The sequence below is a fragment of the Alnus glutinosa genome, chromosome 13 (genome assembly GCF_958979055.1).
Source record: "Alnus glutinosa chromosome 13, dhAlnGlut1.1, whole genome shotgun sequence".
NCBI classification, from domain to species: Eukaryota; Viridiplantae; Streptophyta; class Magnoliopsida; order Fagales; family Betulaceae; genus Alnus; species Alnus glutinosa.
In genome coordinates, this window is record NC_084898.1 from 14,375,520 (window position 1) to 14,391,310 (window position 15,791).

General features: G+C 36.4%; 1 long non-coding RNA gene across 1 annotated transcript; it reads right to left on the reverse strand.

Annotated features, from left to right (window-relative positions):
• Positions 1-3,846: 3,846 nt before the first annotated feature.
• LOC133854073 (uncharacterized) lies at positions 3,847-7,491 on the reverse strand. The gene is made up of 3 exons (XR_009896766.1): positions 7,286-7,491; positions 5,292-5,364; positions 3,847-4,056 (listed from the first exon to the last, which is right to left on the reverse strand). It is a non-coding gene; the product is annotated as an uncharacterized LOC133854073 (long non-coding RNA).
• Positions 7,492-15,791: the final 8,300 nt, after the last annotated feature.

Here is a 15,791-nt window from a genome sequence, read left to right on the forward strand (position 1 = left end):
AGGAAATTCTAAGGGTTTAGAATTTGTCCTTGCTGTTACTGATTCTGATGGCCGTTTTAGCAGTCAGTGGGTCCTTGATACTGCTTGTACTTTTCATATGTCCCCTAAAAGGGATTGGTTTACTACCTATGAGTTTGTTAATGGTGGTTTAGTCTTGTTGGGAAGCGATGTTGCCTGCAAGATTGTTGGTATGGGTACAATCAGAATAAGGATAAATGATGCGACTTTGAATAATGTTCGACATATCCTAGATTTGAAGAAAAATCTTATTTCTTTAGGCACTTTGTACTCCCTTGGATATAAGTATTCTGGTGAAGGTGGAGTCATTCGAGTTAGCGAAGGTCCATTGGTTATGATGCAAGGTAACAAGGTTGATGGCCACTATTTTCTTCGGAGTAGTACAGTAGCAGGTTTAGTTGATGTCTCTTTAGACACTGCTCAGTTATGGCATATGTGGTTGGGTCATAGCAAGGAGGTGGAGCTTCAGGTAGAAGATTCACAGAGGGTGCAAGATGGCACACAAGTTTAGCCCATTCTAGATAGCCATGGTTCTGATTTTGATGATGATCCACAAGAAGAGAAGAGACCAGTATTGCTGCTGGTAGACAGAGGAGGCAGATTAGGCTACCTCAGAGATATGGCTATGTAGATTTGGTAGCATGTGCACTTACTGTGGCAGAGGACATTGCGATCCAAGAGTCTTCCACTCTTTATGAAGTCGTCACAAGTAGTGAGTCTGCATTTTGGGTTGTTGCCATGAAAGAGGAGATTGAGTCTCTTTGTAAAAACCAGCCATGGGATTTGGAGAAATTACCAGAGGACATGAATATTGTCGGGTTGAGGAGATATTTGTATGGCTTGGAACAATCTCCGGGACAGAGGTACAAGCGTTGTGTATTATGGGCAATTTTCATGTGGTTCTTTTGTTTATTTGTTGCTATTTGTGGATGACATGCTTATTACTGCTAAAAGCATGTTTGAGATTAAGAGATTGAAATCTTTATTTGGGTGGTGCGAAGAATATCCTTTTGTTTGTGAGTACTTCAGATGATGCACATTTCAGACTCTCAGCAGCGTTAGCACCATAGTGTGTTTTGATTTTCAAGTTCAAGAGGTGCTTGGACTTGTTTGGTATTTGTAGCTTGTGATTGACCTTCAGGGTGTTGGAGGAGACGGGATTATGAGATTTGTGTTGAGGACTTGATGAAATTCGAGTCAAGGTGAAGATTTGTAGAATTTGTGACTTTATTTCTATCAAGTCTTTGTGGGCCCCACGGTATTGATTTATTTTTCTCCTGCACACGTTTTGTCCTTTGAAGTTTGAGAAGCTTCTTTGAGAAGCTAGCTTCTTGTGGAAGCTTTGTGAATAAAAAAAAAATAAAAAAAAAGCTTCTTACCGAAGCTTCGTGAAGAAGAAAAAAGAGAAAAAAAAATGCCTTGCGTATTTATTTTTTTTGTTGTATATACAAATCATTTGCATAATCATTAATCTCTTAAAAAGACAAATGAATCTTCACAGTGGCATGATGGTGCGTTGCAAAGCCAACATATGGTACATACCCCATAATATGTACCTGGTAAATCAGAGTAACGTCTATCTAACTATGCAGCGGAAAACATAAACCTGAATAGCGAAAATCATAACATATACCTCTATCACATATAATTACAACAAGAGCCATTTAACGTCTATCTGTTTAAGTCTTATCAACACAATAATTACATAACAATAATGGCTCGACAATATAAGTGTCACAGGCGACACGAGCCATAAATCCAAATCTATAAAAAAGTGGACACCTGTGGTCCGACAATTACAATCGTCGCAGCGAGCTTCAGTCATAATATCCCAAGTACACTTCTATAACACCATCAACTACAACTTGAGTACCTATAGCCAAAGGAACGTCATCTATACGGTTGTGGGGGTTGCACACCCGTATAGGTGAAAGAATGAGTTCACCGTCTCAGTACATAATACCGAGACCTCAGTGATATTAAATTGATTGAGTTTTCACAAAGAACCAACTTTTCCTTTATAGTCTTGCGAGCACTATAACAACTACTAATTTTAAGGCATTCTAGTTTAGCCCACAAATATTTTTGAATGATCATACTTAACTTAACTCCTTGCTTTTAGGTCATTCTTTAATTCATGGTTTATTAAATTAAGACATCTTGAGATTTATCATTTTTAGTTAATTACTTGTTTAATCTGTTTCACATTAATACTTTATTATCTTATCTCGTACTTGTTGGTCGAATTCCTTGAGGAAACGTCTCTCGTTGTTGAGTAGTTGTCTTGGTTGTTGGTTGCCTCCTTGAGGGTGCCGTCTTCATAGCTGCAGTTAGGCCGCTTCCTTGAATTGATCTCGTTCAATAGTTTCGTGTAGACGATGATGTCCACTTCTCACTCCAAAGGGACTCGTGTAACTATCAAAAGCATGATCTTCTAGCTGAGTCATCATCTCCTCTAAGGTAGGTGCAACGCCTATGAAGTTTCTAATCTGTATTCTGCTGGTTGATCGTGCTCCTCAAGATTCGAGCCTCCTTCGATGCGTTTTAAGAATAAGTCGCCACCTCTCAAGAGAACGGTCATTAATCTACTCTCATGAGAAGCTCTTTCTTACATTGCCTATAGCCTAACACATCCTTGCTAGACTCTCCTAAAAGACTAAGCGCCACGACACCTAAGCCTACCCAATATAGCGTCACCACAAGAGTGACCATGCATGTTTCGACATAAGGGTTTGTACTCTACCTACACAACTCCACATATGTGGACGAGACAAAGCAATGTGTTGCACTCGAATCTATCGATACGTATGCAACACCTCCGAACAAAAGAAGAGGTATTTGTGTAGGTGGCATGGCTTTGTCTGCACAGAACTATGCCACGTAAACAACACAAATCACGATAGATGCATTACAATAATTATGCAATGCACACAAAGAATTTTGTTTAAGTCTTCTTATCTTTGTTGAAGCTTTTAGAATCCTAAGGCTCTTTTATTATCCTTGCTCTAACACCAGCCTAGACTTCCACTTTTCCTAACTACCCTAACCATTTTTTTTTTTTTTATATACAAATCATTTGCATAATCATTAATCTTTTAAAAATACAAATGGATCTTCACAGTGGCACGACAGTATGTCGCAAAGGCAACATATGGTACATACCCCATAATATGTACTTGGTAAATCAGAGTAACGTTTATCTAACTATGCAGCGGAAACATAAACATGAATAGCGAAAATCATAACATATACCTCTATCACATATAATTATAACAAGAGCCATTTAACGTCTATCTATTTAAGTCTTATCAACACAATAATTACATAACAATAATGGCTCGACAATATAAGTGTCATAGGCAACACGAGCCATAAATCCAAACCTATTAAACAGTGGACACCCGTGGTCCGACAATTACAACCATCGCGGTGAGTTTCAGTTATAATATCCCAAGTACACTTTTACAACACCATCAACTACGACCAGAGTACCTACAGTCAAAGGAACGTCATCTATACCGTTATGGGGGTTGCCACATCCGTACAGTTGAAAAAATGAGTTCACTGTTGTGACGACCATTTTTTTTTTTATACAAAACATTTCATAAACATTAATCCCTTAAAATATAAACAGATCTTCACAGTGGCACGACGATATGTCGCAAAGCCAACATATGTATATACCCCATAATATGTACCTGGTAAATCAGAGTATAACATCTATATACTACGCAGCGAAAAACATAAACCTAATAGCGGAAATCACATCTTATACATCTATCAAAAATAATTACGACAAAGAGCCATTGAATAACTATATGATTAAATCTTTCCTCAAATTAAATACATAACATAAATGGCTTTATACAATAACAAGTGAGACAAGTGTCATGAGCCATTAACAAACCTATAAAATAGTGGACAACCCATGTTCCGACAATTACAACCATTGCGGCGAGCTTCAGTCATAATATCCCAAGTATACTTCTACAACACCATCAACTATGATCAGAATACCTGCAGCCAAAGGAACATCATCTATACGGTTGTGGGGGTTTTCCACATCCGTATAGGTGGAATTATGAGCCCACTTTCTTAGCATAAATAAATACACTAAGACCTCAGAGGTATACTATTTATTGAGTTTTCGCAAAGAACTAACTTTTCTTTTTAGTCTCACGTACACTATAACAGCTACCAATTTATAAACTTTTGTTTGAAAATCCCCATAACTAATGTAGCAAACATCAACTAATAGAAAACATTTAAAGCATACAATGTAGCTGCGAACATATATAGAAGTTCCAGTCATCCCACCTTGGAAGCAACTACATACCTTCTCACCTATTATAATACTTTTGTATTTGGTGGCTCAAATGTACATAGAAACAGCATTGCCAGATGTAGGTAACTTCATGTCAAAAGACACTTATATTACCCAATCCAGTAGCGTACAATATAGGTACATCAAGCATAAATCAATGGCGGCTCAAATGTACAAAGAAACAGCATTGCCAGATGTAGGTAACTTCATGTCAAAAGACACTTACATTACCCAATCCAGTAGAGTACAATCTTGGTACATCAAGCATAAATCAATGGCATCTTACTCAGCAGTACAAAGAAACAACATTGCCAGATGTAGGTAACTTCGTGTCACAAGACACTTACATTACCCAATCTAGTAGCGTACAATCTAGGTATATTAAAGTTCGATGCCTTTAAATCATGCAAATAGAAATATGCAAATCATAAAAACAGCACACACAGACACACCATGATATATGTATGCACATGCTTGTATCATGAGCCGAGGCTCGGGTGACAAAGAGTCAAAACTCACATTAACATAGAGTCATCACTTCCATTAACATAGAGTCGTCACTCACATTAACATAGAATCATCACTTCCATTAACATAGAGTAGTAACTCAAGATTGTGCAATTAAGCACGCAAGTAACCATGTGGTGCCGTTAAGCACGCAATGCATCATGTTCCCAATTTTATAACTCACTCAAAATCCCAATCATTTACAATGCAACCCTAGTCTACAAAATTCCCAACCACATCATACAGTCACACAATTCATTTTAACTCCATATATCATACTCATATTTCAAACATCATCATATTTTCAATATACTCAAAAGTACTCAAATCATCCAAAACAGATATATTCAACATACAGTTGGTTCAAGTTTTGTAAAACAATATATATTTTTGCAAACCATTATGTATGAAAATAATAATTCTCAGTGAGTAGAATATTCACCTTGGCTGCATTGGACCCATGACTCGAACTCTACATTGGAGAACCCATTGAAGTCTCCAATCCGGACACTATCCTGCAAATATTAGTAACATTAGACTATGCTATTGAACTCTATACTCTATGACACGTATACTACCCACGTGCTCACACGTCACGTAATCCGCTTCTAAGGCTAGTTACCACTATGTTGACCATTGGTTATAGGTTTATATTTATTCATCTTATTATCCTTAAGATACCCATATTATCCTATTTGCTTATTTATTTATTTATTTACCAACTTAGTATTATATATTGGACTCATATATATGTATATACATATTTATATATATATACAACGCAAGTTAAGTTTAAGCCTAGCTTAATAGTACGTTTAACTATTCCAAATGGATTCAAAGCCTAACTAGGTATCTTAAACTATTATTAGGCTAATCATCGGTCCTAGGTTTCTATTATATCTTGCTTATTAACACAATGATGTATTTATTATTTTCATTAGCTTACACATATTTGTTGTATCACATTATTATTGTTAACCCTTATGCATTTATTGTATTGTCTTAGTAAACCCGTTGTACACTAATTCTTCCTCATTCCTTCTCTCAAATCCCGTTCAATCTATACAACAATTCTCTCAAAATTAGCCCAAATGATTCATAACAAAGAACCCCCAACAAATATTTGAAATCCTCATTTACATATTAGAATCAACCCCTCAATGAGTCATACAAATAATCCATAACCTATAATCAAACTATACTTCAATCTAAAAATGAACACCCAATCCCAAGATATTGGTAATTCCAACATAAGATCAATCCTCCAACAAACAACACAAGGATTAATTATAATCATTCAACAAACCATAATTTACCTTCAAGACTCTATATACTCAATACCAATATGTCAATATTCAATGAAAATCAACTCTCATCAACCTACATGGAAACTATAATTCTATTACAAAACACGACAAGGTTCCTTATATAAATTGCCAAGATTTCCTACCACCAAACCTTCAATATCCATAGCCTTACATCAAGATCAACAAAACCCCTCCTTTACATACAATGGGCCATAGCCATTAAGGACTACAAAGGATCAACCACAAACATTAGACGCCACATAAAACTAAATCCATAAATCCATCACAAGCATTAACCATAATCCTTAACAATTAATCATAAACTAACATCATTAAATTACCAATCCAAAAATCCATATTTGAATCCATTAAAACACTCATCAAAATCAGCCCATACATTCCCCAAAACACAAACTGTTAATCATCAAGTTAAGCCCTAAAACACAACATCAAATATAGCAAGGTTTTCGCTCACATCAAACCACTAAAATTCCAATAATCATAAGCCACATTCATCTACCAAATTTCTTCCAAAACTAAACCCAATTCAATCAAACATTCTACCATCAACATAATGGAGCACTAACCATCAATTAACACAATTATCCTCAATTTACAACCACCGACCAGATCTGAATTTTCACCAAAATACCCTTTATAATCACTTTCCATTCCAAAATCAAGCACTTACCACAAAGCATCATTCATAGGCTATCAAAAATCAAGAATCAAAACCCATAAAACATCATTCGGCCAACACAAAGAGATCATTAACAATTTTATTTATCCAACATGAATCCTACCCAAAATCAATTCATAACTCAATATAAATCATAGATTAAAACCACAAAAACATCAACCAAATCTATCAAAAACCAAAACCCCAAGATGCTTGTATCATTCGGCCATCACACCCATTGAAACCTTAGATTTCTTCTATCTTAACCATACCCAAATCAAACCTCATTTTTGTTTAGCATTAACCCTAAAATATAACTGCAACAATCACCCATAAAAAGAAAACCCTAGGATTTAACCTTGATCAAACCCCAAAGTGACACACTCGGTTTTTCAGAAATTCAAAGGGATAAAAGTGAAATCAAATGTGAGAGAGAAGATAAAATCTCACCTAGTAATTTCAGCAGAAAATCTCCCTCAGCCAGCCAATGTGTTCTCGGTGGCATTTCAGGTCATCTCTCTCTCTCTCGGGTCCATGTGTGTGCGTGTGAGTGCGAGAGAGACAAGAGAGGAAGGAAAAAGAAAAAGGGAAGGAGAAAGGGTGGGTTGTGCGTGCGGGAGAGAAGGAGAAGAGAGGAAGAAGGAAGAAGAAGAGAAGAAAAGAAATGAGGGGCGTGAGAGAGAGGAGTGTATTCCGATAGGTGAGGAAAGGAAAAGAGAAAAGGAGGAGAGAGAAAAAGTGGCCATGTGTCATCTTAAGAGTGGTTGGGAGAAGATAAAGTAATCTTCTCCTACCCAATCCGGCGATGACACATGGCGGATATGATTCTCCTTTTTATTTAAAACCCAAACTATTGTAAATTATAGTAGAACCTGACAATATTAGAATCCTATCTTTTAATAATTAATATTTGGCCCCATATTTATTTTAATTGCATTTTAATTAATGTAATTAATTATTTATTCAATTGGGACCCACTATAATAATTATTACTCTTTCTATTATTTTATCTTAGGCTTATTTTATTTTGATAACACAATTATTATTACCTAGGATATAATTATAAACCCCATCTATTTAATAAATGTAATTATTAAATTTTCAAATTCCCTATTTAATTTCTTGGTCTTTACAACTGTCTCAGTACATAATATCGAGACCTCAGTGATATTAAAATGACCGAGTTTTCGTAAAGAACCAACTTTTCCTTTATAGTCCATCGAGCATTATAACAGCTACCAATTTTATAAAATTTTGTTTGAAAAACCCCCATAACTGATATAGCAAACACCGACTAATAGAAAACATTTTAAGCATACTATGCAGCTGAGATAATACATAGAAGTTCTATTGTAAAAACTACGTACGACCTCACCTACGATAATACTTTGTGGATTGTTTTCTTAGGTTTATATACACACAAGGGCATTCGCATGCACATAACCCTTAAGCTAGAAATAATGGCATTTAGTCTACTGAACCGAAACACAAGCATCTCATGCATAAGAAATACCAACACACTGTACATTGCTGCTCGAGGCATATCTATACAGAGCACTAGCATCCTTAAGTTAATGAAACACCTGCCTCCCAATACATTGAGGCTTAATGCATTTTGGAAATACTAAAACAAGACATTTAGCTTAGCTATACAAAGACATTTACATCCCCAGTTATCAGTAACACTACACTTGAATACATTGAGACTCATTGTCTTTGAGCGTCAATGTGATCATGCAAACACTAGAGTGAGACTCCAATATGCAAGTACGTCTTTGCTGAAGAACAAATAACAACTGCCTACTATACCAAGACATAACATTCCAATCTCTGAACAATGTGAACATCTAGGCACATCCAAACTCAATGCTTCTTAAATCATGCAACTAATACGTTTAGCAAAACTATTATATATAAAACATGCAACACATTTCATCACATCACAATATATGTATGTGTATGCGAGTATCATGAGCCGTGGCTCAAATAGCATAAGAGTTCGTACACTCATATTAACATAGGGTCCTTTCACCCGCATTAACATAGAGTCCGTTCACTCACATTACATAGAGTTTGTTCACTCAAGGTTGTGCAATTAAGCACACAAGTAACGAAGTTGTGCCGTCAAGCACGCAATGCATCATGTTCCCCAATTTTATACTCACACTAAAATCACATTCATGTTCCCATGCAATCACAGTTTACAAAGTTCCCAACCATATCATACAGTCACACCATTCTTTTCCAACTCCACATATCATATTCATACTTCAAAACATCATCATAATTTCAATATACTCAAAAGTACTCAAATCATCCAAAACATATCATAATCAACATACAGTTGGTTCGGATTCGTAAAACAATATATATATTTGCAATTCATCATATATGAAAATAATACTTCTTGGTGAGTAGAATACTCACCTTGACTGCATTGGACTCTTGACTTGAACATCCCCTTGGATTCTAGTCACTTGGACTCTACATTAGAGAACCAATTAAAGTCTCCAATCCGGACATGATCCTGCAAACATTGGTAACATTAGACTATGCTATTGAACCTATATTCTACAACACATAAGCTACCCACGTGCTCACACGTCGCGTTACCCGCTTCTAAAACTAGTTAAGTATCCTAGACTATTATTAGGTTAACATTTAGGTTTAGGTTCATATTTTATCCCTCTTTTATCATTAAGACACGTTTACTATTTTATTTGTCTCCTTACTATTATTAAGCTATATTATCATTATTAATTCTTTTTTTAGCTTATTATTCATTTACTAAGTAAATGATATATTTAACTCATATATATGCATATGTATATATACATATATACATATACATACAGCGCCTAAACCAAACCCGATGATACACTAAAATACTCAATGTACATGGATAGGTAAATTGGGTACTTAGCTATCTTATTATTAAGTACCAAGGTGAGGACTTAACCCCTAATTGACAATTCATTCTCCTTTAAACTCCAAATTAAACATAATAAAGAATCTAACTTTAATCGATTCAACTTTATCCAACACATCCCCAAAATCCTTATTTACATGTTAAGACTGAAAAATAAAATAATGACTTCTAACAACCAAGTGTGTGTTTGTGTGCAATAAAATATCTTAAATGCGGAATTTAAAGAAGACAAGATATTTGTTGACGAAGTGGAAACTCTGTGAAGAGAAAAACCATTCCGGGGTAGCCAAACCCAGGAAATCCACTATCCAAAGACAAAGCAAGTTACAAAGCACTCGTACTCACAAAACTTATTGCAGTAGTCATACCTTTAACTATAACACGAAGCCCATCATGAACGCTTTTTCAACCAAGTCTTCTACTTGTAGGGGTCTTTGATGGAATCCTTTACCTTAGGGCCGACCCCTAAGATAGACTTCACACGAACAAGGAGTACACACCGGCAATGACTTGAGAGCTATCGGATCTTCAATTCTCCCTAAACACCCTCTCAAAGCTAAGAGAATTCAATACCGAATTCTGTACATAATACATGCCTAGAGCCCTCTTTATAGAGGCTTTACAAATCCTTTTTCAACTCAAATTTGGAGTCTCTAGCACGCGCGTCTGGACGGCAGTCTTGGGCATCTGGACGATCAACTGTTTCCATGTTTGAAAAGGAATTTCGAAACTTTCTTGAATTCTGGTAGCTGTTTGGACGCTATTCTCTTTCCGTCCGGACAGTGGGCCGTTTGGACGTTTCTATTTACCGTTTAGATGTTCAAGTTGTAGGATTTTTTCTTAGCTTTCCAACAACATCAATTTCGTCTCAATCTGATACTCGAGCAGAGAGTTATGATAAAAACACTGAGACGTGTGCAGAAATCTTCCTAGAAACCTGAAAAGCGTCCAGATGGTGTTGTCCTTTCGTCCGGACGGTTGCTGTTTCCCAATCCGTGTCTGAACATGAAATCCAATTTCTACTCGAATTCTGAATAGCTTAACCTAGAGTCCGGACGGTGTTGCCCTGACGTCCGGACATTCTTTAACGCTGAAGCTTCTAGACACTGCGGAGCGTCCGGACGCCTTCAAAGGCTCGTTTAGACGGTTGCACAGGAACCGACTGTTCTGACTTGGAAATTGCATGAAATCTTCATGGACATCTTTGTAGAAACTTGTGACCATACGCATGGCATGAAATGAGACACTGTCCATATTACTTGAAGACTTCGAATAGAATCGATAATCCTGTTAAAAAGCAACCGTTACATAAAGTATTTTTATCAACCAGAATATTGCCAATATAAAATACTAACAAAAACCAACTTCTCTCTCAAGTGGGAGTAACTCATATCTTCTACCCAAAACCTAATAGCAATTATCATCATTAAACCACCATTTACTTTCAAAATCCATTATACTTCATTATCCAATTTTCACCAAAGCCTATTGCATACTCATCAATTTTACTATGAAAACCAACTCTCAATAATTTACCCGAAGGCTAGAATTTTATTATATAATCTAACACAATTCCATTAGATAAATTGCCACCCTTCCATCGTTCAAGCATTAGACCTAGATTTCACCCTATTTCAACACATCAATGCTCTATAGGAAACAATGAATATCACATTAAACTCAAACCTAAAATCAGCCACCTAATCCACATATGACAAGTTCGGCTATTTAAACTCTTACAGCTAACACCCACACTCAATCTATCTAAATAAATTCAACCATTTAACATCAATGTCAACAATTACCCAAATTAGAATTTTAACTTACATAAGCCCTCATAAACATTAAACTTATTCTCTAACAAATAACCATTAACTAATCACCATTAAACTACCAAGATCAACCTCCAACAACTCTAACAAACCAACCTAACCAATTTCCTTAATTCGAGCACCATTCAGTGCTCAATTCCATACCGAACCCCTTTATATATCAAGCCTAACAACAGGAATACAAATCTGACATCACTAACTAAATCAAACCAAAACAATTGGAACTATCAAAACTTCAACACCATCATAATCACTCCAAATTAGCCAAAGAACCATATCAATTGAAATAACCCCAAAACAGAATTCCAATCTTTCTCCATATTAGGTGGATCAAAACAACACCATGAATCCACCATTTCAATACACATGGCCACAACAAGGAATCCCAAAATCAGCCCCCATCCACAACCAAATTCCATCAACAAATCTCAAGAAAACATCATCAAAGAATCGTACACACAAATACCCATACAATCAAGACTAAGGCAAGAAAGTCTCCATACATTTCATCCAAGTACAAACCCATTCAGTGAAACTCATCAAACGAAGGGTCAAAGACAAATCAAAAAGCTCAATAAACAAAGCCCAATGGAACCCATCCGGTTATCCACAAAAATCAATACTCAAATAAAACCTAAAATCAACTCCCATAATCGGTTCAAGCACAAGAGACCCAATAATCTAGCTCTAGCTTAAACGGGTGTAACGAAAGCATAGAGAAAAACTAGAGATTTACCTCAAGAAGCCCATGGTCAAATCTGCCTTCTACTTCTTTTTATTTCTTCTCTTCCTCTCGTCGGTTTGCTTCCCAACCCCAGAACTCTCTCCCTAAATCTCTACTTGAATCTCTCACTCTCGGCTTGGTGTGTGTGTGTGTGGCATGATGAATGGGAAAAAAGGGGAAGGGGGGCTAATGCGTGCGGGAGAACAAAGAGAAGCCGAGAAAAGGAAGAAAAGGGAGAAGGAGAGAGGCGTGCGGGTGAGGGGGAGAGGGGATCTGTGTGTGAGGGAGAAAGAGAGAGAAAAAGAAAGGAAAAGAAAGAAAATGGATAAGGTGAGGGACACATGGCACAAGCTGAGTTGTTGGGAGGAGATAATGAAATCCTCTATAGCCAACTAGGTAATGACACGTGGCAAGGAGAGATTTCTTTTATTGCTAAAGCACCCATCTTTTATAAATCATTGTAGGACCCCACTAAATTAAAAATCCTATCTTTTAACAATTAATATATAACCCCACATTTATTCAAGCTTCATTTTACTAATGAGATTAATTATTTATTCCACCAGGACCTATTATTATTTATTATTATTTTCTAAAGACCCGAATTATTTTATTGTTCTAATTCCATTATTTTATCTTAACTCATTTTATTTCAACAATATAAACATCACTTAGAATCTAATATTAATCCGTCTTATTTAATAAGTATGATTTGTTAATTGCTAAACTTCCTACTTATTTTCTTGGTCTTTAAACCTTGTGCAAAAAAGCTTCATTCGGTCCCTTTTGAGTAGTGTGTGTACGGGTGAGGGAGATTCTTCAGAGAAGAAGAAGGGCGTCTAGCAGCTGTGTAGTTCGACAACACTCTTTTGAGAGAGATAAGTCCCTTTTGTTATTTTCACTTGTTTTTTCTCATAATTTGTAGTGCCATTTACAACTTAGAGAATTTTCTCTTTTGTGTATTAATTCTCTTTTGTGTGAGAGTGAGATTTTGGTATATCAGGGCTTTTGGGTTTGAGTGGTTGCTCTTTGTATTGCACTTTGTACTCCATCCTTTTGATAGGGGATTTCTCCTGGTCGTCTCCACCAGTGGATGTAGGCTTGTTAAGCGGAACCACTTAAATCTTGGTGTCTCTTGAGTTTCTGTTGTGGTTATTTACTATTCTATTATTTTTCTGCTTCTTTGGTGATCCTGGAATATTAGTTTTGTCACAACAGAAAATGCCTTAATATGACAAGTTTCAATGTCACAAGCATCAAGAAGGCAATTTCAGAGTTCCAAGAAGATTTTTCCCAATTGACAACTCAGCAAAAGTCGAAACCCTTGTTTCCGTCCGAACGGACTAGAGACATGTCCGTATGCCCATCTATGTCGAGAAGATTCTGAACAGCTCAGCATTCCAGCATGCATTCATCCGAACGACAGGGTAACACCGTTCGAACGCTAGTCAATGTTTGAGAAGAATCTAGATTTCCTTTACAGACACGGATCAGGAAGACAACTTGCAACCGTCCGACTCTAGGGCAACACTGTCCGAACGAAGCCTTAATAAGAAAATGTGTGAAGTGCGATATAGAAAGGCGGTTGGAGTTTACCGTCCGAACGCTCTCAGCCTATGTCCGGACGCCGCTAAGAGAACTCCGAATCAGTGTTGAAATAGATTTTCTTAAGCCTATAAATAGAGGTCTCTAGGCATGTATTATTTACAGAATTTGGTATTGAATTCTCATGAGCTTAGAGATGGTGTTTAGGTAGAAATTGTGAAAATCTGCTAGTTCTCTAAGAGTTGTCCAGTGTGTGATTTGATCGTATGAAGTATAGTTTAGGGAGGAGCCCTAAGATAAAGGAATCCATTAAAGAGTCCTACAGGTAGGAGACCTGGTTGGGAAGCATTCTGTATAGGTACATGTCAGAGTGTAAGGTATGATCGCTGCATCAAGGGTATGTGAGTGTTACTGCTTTGTTATTAGCTTTGTCTTCTAAATAGTGGAATTTCTGGGTTTGGCTACCCCGGAGTGATTTTTCTTTTAATTCAGTTTCCACTTTGTTAACAAAATATCTGTCTTCTTTAAATTCCTTATTTAGATATTTTGTTACACATTATTCACAGACATGGGGTAAATTAGGAATCTTATTATTTTTCAGTTCAGATTGGCTATTCTGACCTCGGGATTTGGGACTCTCCTTCTTCATGTGCATTGTTAGCACCGAGATTGTTGCGGAGTGTAGTCACCATTGCGGATTTTGTTGAGGAACAATTGTCGAGTTCCCACAGACGGCACCAAACTGTTGGTACAGTTTCTGGTATGGTGACATGTCGCCTAGTAATTTGTCGTTGCCTTGTAACTTGTCTTCCGCTTCAAGATCTGCAAAATAATAAACAGCTCGTCGGGGGTGCCGATCTCCCCCACTCGAATATCTAAGTCAGTTTTGATGGACAATTTTGGGAGTATTGAGAGCAGCGTAAACTCAGAGATTAGAATGTAATTTTTTACCTAGGGTAGCAACCTATTTATAGGCACACAGTTCTGAAATTATTAGAGTGATTGAGTGCAATTGGATTAGGAGTCTGAGTCCTAAATTGCACAAACTTTAGACTTATCTTCAGAGTCCCATTCGGGTAGGACACCAACTCTCTTATCCCAAGATATTCGGGATATGAGTCTTTTGATGATAATGGAGAGTCCTATATCGAGAAATTAGCCCATAAATCCCAATATAGTCACCTGAATGCCTTCAAACATCTTCCTGTAGAGTCCCAGGCGATATCTCCAAGCCAATTTGATATGTTTTAATAATATGTCTGAGAAATGGTGATCTCGAGATGGTTTTTCTTCAAGGCATGGAGATTCCGTGTTTTACACCTTGAGAATCAATAACCTCGAGATGCTTGTATTCCGAGGTGCTTCTGCCACATGACATTGTAATAAGTACCCGAGTTGATGGTAAACAAACTGACCAGGCCAAGTAAGGCCGATTAGCTGGGCCCACTTGGCTTCGGGAATGATAATTTCCGTAACAATATTAAAGAAATCAAGTTGGGAAAGGTCTACTTACGTTTATAAGAATTGCACAAATTGAGAAAAAATAGCTTTATAGGATTGCATAAAACAATTCTTTCTTTGGGTAGGGATTATGATTTGTTTTGTAGTATTTGCATCCACACCGTTCGTTCTAAGAAGAAAAGGACGAATGGGATGTGCAGAAACCATGTCAAGCATGCAATAATTGTGAACTTACGGATCAAAATGGTTGGCAAGAAAAGCAAACAAAAGGGTATACAAGAATTTTTTCCAAGCTTTTTTTTTTTTTTTTTTTTTTTTTTTTTTTTTTTTTTATATTTAAGTTTGCAGAAAATAATAATTAATGGGCTTTTTTAAAATTTAAAAAAAAAAAAAAAAAAAAAAAAAAAAAAAAACCTCATCCCATTTTTCAAGGAATAGCTATTTCTTTCATTTTTTTTTTTTTAA